This window comes from Ranitomeya variabilis, chromosome 1 (genome assembly GCF_051348905.1).
Source record: "Ranitomeya variabilis isolate aRanVar5 chromosome 1, aRanVar5.hap1, whole genome shotgun sequence".
Taxonomy (NCBI): Eukaryota; Metazoa; Chordata; class Amphibia; order Anura; family Dendrobatidae; genus Ranitomeya; species Ranitomeya variabilis.
Window position 1 is genome coordinate 22,433,662 of NC_135232.1, and position 4,968 is coordinate 22,438,629.

Here is a 4,968-nt window from a genome sequence, read left to right on the forward strand (position 1 = left end):
TACGGTTACCCCCAACAATAGAAACCAGAAAAACATGCACCAGAAATTTAACAAGAAAAAATGAGCCAAAAAAAAGACATTGAACAACCGCATGACACCAGAACAACCCAAAACCAATCCAAAACCAATCCAAAACCAAGCAAGGCCGAAGACAAGAAACGCCATCATATAACGCCAGAAGTACATCATAACCAGATTAAAAAAAATAATTTTTCAATAACAACCCACAGTGCCATAACCGTACAATAGCACAGACCAAACATTGCACAAATTAAATAAAAATCAAGAAATAAAACACAGAATAAAAAATATGCAAAGAGAAATATATACTTACAGGTTTGGAAAGCAGATTCCCTTCAGTCAGTCTTCTCTGTAGATAGCCTTGTGAAAGACAATGCCAAACCCCTTTTTATATATTATATATATATATATATATATATATATATATATATATATATATATATATATATATATATATATATAGTGTTTTTTTAGTGTCTAGACAAAGTCTAGACAATGTTTTGCATTTTTTATTTGACAATGCATGCGTCGTTCAACGCACCACGACGCAAGTACTTGCGTCGTCTGCGTTGTCAATACAAGTCAATGGGGAAAAAGGCGCATCGACGACGCAAACACGACGCAAACACGACGCATGCGTTTTTTAAAAGGTCGGCGCCGCCCGAAAAATGCAACATGTTGCGTTTGCCGCGCCCTGACAGGTGCGCCCTAACGCCGCATGCGGCGTACAACGCAACGCAGCGCATGACAACGCATGTACATGTGGCCCCATGCGGCGCCAATGTTAAAGATAGGGCCGCACGACGCATGCGTTTTGTTGCGGCGACGACGCTGCGGCGCACACCGCAAATGTGAACGTAGCCTAAGCACACATATGAAGAGAATGCCACTTACCTAGATGTGCGCTCAGCGCTTTACAGAAAAAGTCCATCTGAAACTTTACAACATGTCTTATCGTACGATTCATCAAAGAGTGATATGCAAAATAAAGATCACAGAAGAGATGTTGAACATCGAAAAGCTCACACAGTGGAGAAGACGTACTTATGCACAGAATGTAAAAAATGCTTCAGTCAGAAATCACTTCTTGTTAGTCATCTGAGAATTCACACAGGGGAGAAGCCATATTCATGTCCAGAGTGTGGGAAATGTTATACTCGGAAATCAATTCTTGTTCAACATCAAAACACTCACGCAGGAGTGAAGCCATTTTTATGTTTAGATTGCGGTAAATGTTTTGCTCAAAAAGCACATCTTGTCAAACATCAGATAACCCACACAGGAGAGAGGCTGTTTTCTTGTTCAGAATGTGGGAAACGTTTTACTGCTCAATCATCTCTTATTGAACATCAAAGAACTCACACAGGGGAGAAGCCATTCTCATGCCAAGAATGTGGAAAATGTTTTACTCAGAAATCAACACTTATTACACATCACAAAACTCATACAGGGGAGAAATGATTTTCATGTTCAGAATGCGGGAAGTGTTTCTCAAGGAAAACAACTCTTGCTAAACATAAGAAGAGTCACACTGGCGAGAAGGCATTTTTATGTTCAGAATGTGGGAAATGCTTCACAAGGAAAACAAGTCTTTTCGAACATCAGATGGGTCACATTAGGTAGAAGGCACTTATTTTTTAAACTTGTTTTTATATGTATTTGTGAAGGGACAAATTAAAGATTCTCCATTTTGTGCTTTTCGACTCCATTTTCTTGTTGTTAAAGATAAATTCTGTTATTTAATTAGGTAAAAGGTTATAGCTGCCATGAAATAACTTTATCTTGTTGTTCACAAGCCTGGTATTCAACTAGGCTATGGTTTATAATTGGTATAAAGACCTTGAGTCTTCTGACTCAAGCCAGGGAAGGGACTCGGGGGTGTATCGCTAGATAAGACTTTGAGGCACCTGTTAATGTGTTTTCCTATGCCAAGAAGATATGACCATATATGTAGTTTCCGGTTTTTCTGTATACTCATGGGTTAAGTTTTTCCTGCATTCTTATAGGTTAAGAACTGTGAGCGTGTTCTTATGCTGATTGGTTGAAGTATAATTTCTATGATTATGAAAAGCGATACACAATAAAACGGGGGCCAGAGATCTGCTCGATCCCACATACAGAGGCACACATCTCCATCTGGTCATTTTCAGTTGCCGGCAACGCCCTGTAGATTAATTTGGAAATCACTGAGTCAACCGTGAAGGATCAATTTAGATCCTCCCTCAACAGTTGGCGCCCGAAAACGTGGGGCCCCAAACAGGAACGCCTCTGTCCCCTGGAGGACAACAAGACAAAGGACCCTCGGACCGGACACAGGCACTGGAAAATTGGGACTGATCATCCCCTACAACAACCACGGTAAGTTGGCAGTTATACTGTCCAGACTGACCGTTTGGTGTGGTTTTCCTGTGTTTGTGCTGCAAAGAGGATCTGAGGTTTGTCCCCGATGGTGGGGTGATTTTTGGGTGGAATCATATAGAGGTGTAGTTCCGTTGGGAGCCCAGTGCTCGAAACGTACCTCATAAGGGACGGACACCCCGGATTGACCAGTGATGTAATTCTCTTTATATATTCTCTTCCTGATCACTGTTAGAATCAGGCGCGGTGAGGTGATCGAAGATTGGGTAGGATGCGTAACTCAGGAATTATATATTTATATATGTCCAGAGGTGTCCGGAGGGAAAGTCTAAGACGCCCTCCTCCTTTCACTGAGTATTGCATTTTTGGGTTGTCCCAGCGGGGGACAGAGAGACCCAGTGGAACAAAACCATAAGGCCGTCGGTATTGTGCACGACAAAGTAAGGATATTTAGCTCTAAAGGAGAATCAGTTTCCGTGGAAGGAAAAGAAGACTTTGAATTTGTGTGATGAATCTGATATTGTTAGCCCAAACACGGGGAAATAAATCTGTCAGGAATGCAGGAACAATATTCTTAATTATGGGTTTTTCTAAAGTGTTCTGGCATGTGAATTGTGTGATGAAGGTTTTGTAGAAATTAATTAAGTCTGAGAACTGCTTTATTCCGTTTCTGTGCGTTATCTCTAAGATACCTGATGGGAGGGGTCAAACAGCTGCGTTATTGCTTTCTGTGTTGAGGAATGCTGTGATTTTCTTATCTTTACTGTCTTTCTGGTATGGAGGGGGCACGTAGCTGCGTTCTAAGTTTCTCTATATTTTCTGTCGCGCTGGGAGATTTGTTTAAACAATAGTACAATATTGTATTGAAGTAGAAAGAAATATTGTAAGTTGGAAGTAAAATATGGAAATATGGTACCTAGTTTTAGAAGGAAACTTGTAAGAGATTGTTTGATTATCAGTGTAATTGAAAGATTGGTAAAAGATTCACCTGCTTCAAGTTGAGTGGTTGATATATAGCAAATTGAGGATCAACAGAGGAAATGAATTACGCTGAAAAAGGAAAGTTGTCTATTACTATGACAAAAATCTGGATGTTTTGTGGTGCAAGAAGGAACTGAGAAAGTTACTGAGATTAATGTGTCGGAAAAGCAAACAATCAAAAATTTGGGACAGGGGGTCTCCCTGCTAGATAATATGGTCCCTCCCCAGGAAATTAAGCCTCTACTCCCGACTGTAAGCCCTATGCCCCTTAACCCCAAGGCACCAATATATCCTGGACTGCCGAGAAGTTCTATGGGCGTCTTATGGTAGTGTTTAAAGATCAGGCATTCTCACTGTATAATAAAGCCCATTCACACATTTTTGTGGCAGCTTTGATGTCCGGCCTTAAATCTGAATTGAAAGAGACAATAATGTCAGTTAGACCTGATATCGAGACTTCCACTCCGGATGATGCATTAAAAGTAGTAAAAAAGGTTTTAAGAACTTACCCCACTCTGCATCAGCAGGGAAATTAAAGGTTAAATCAGTGGCCGCAGTGATTCCTGCTCCAATCTCAGCCCCCCCCCCCCCACAGCTGCAAGGAAGCAGCTCCGTTCCTTATCAGTGGCCCACGTAACAGACTTCAGCTCCTGCCCTCCCCACCTTACACAAATCCAATATCCCTTTTAACCCTATGTCTGTGAATCTGCCTCCCAAGCTCCTTCATGTCAATTCTCAGATCAAGAGCTTGTTTTAATTGGAGTAGATGGCAGACCCAATAAATATACTCTTACAAACCCATCCCATTGGGACCCTTCCCTGAAGTCAAGGCTCAGTTCGTAATCTCTCCTATATGTCCGGTAAATTTACTGGGGGCAGATTTATTATCACAGTTCCGCTCCAGAATATAATTCCAAGATGATGGTCAGATGATCCTCACGTTATATAACCCCTATGCAAATGAACACAATGAGATCAGTATCCTACATGCCCTTCCCACAGTGATGATGGCCCTGATAGGCCCAGATCCACCCGCAATAATGCCTGTAGAACCAGTAAAAGTGTTTCTCAAACCTGGTGCCCCTTTTCCCAAAAGTCCATCAATACCCTTTGAAACATGATCAGTAGCGGGGCCTCAAGGGGCAAATACAAACGTTGCTCAATAATGGTGCCCTGGTACCCTGTGTTTCCCCATGTAACACGCCCTTGTTTCCCGTTAAGAAAAAGACCTCACCCAGCCAACCCCCTGTGCACCGGCTGGTACAAGATCTATGGACAGTTAATGCAGCTACTGTTCTGGAAACTCCAGTGCCTAATCCACATACTCTTCTGTCCCAGATATCTAAGGATGCTGCTTGGTTCACAGTCATCGACCTTGCCAATGACTTCTTCAGCATTCCATTACACCCAAATTGCCAGTTTCTGTTTGCATTTATTTATCAGGGACGACAACAGAGCAGGAAGCCATTGATGCCACTGTTAACCTCCTCAAGTATCTGGCAGATCTGAACTGTCGGGTTTCGGCCTCGAAACTTCAGTTCTGCCTTGGTCAAGTGATATTTTTGGGTCACTGTCTCCTTCAGGGTGTCAGACACCTCACAAAAGAAA

The 4,968-nt window shown here is 42.0% G+C and overlaps 1 pseudogene; it reads left to right on the forward strand.

Moving 5' to 3' along the window:
• Positions 1-925: 925 nt before the first annotated feature.
• LOC143803059 (uncharacterized) lies at positions 926-1,716 on the forward strand (annotated as a pseudogene).
• The last annotated feature ends 3,252 nt before the right edge of the window (positions 1,717-4,968 follow it).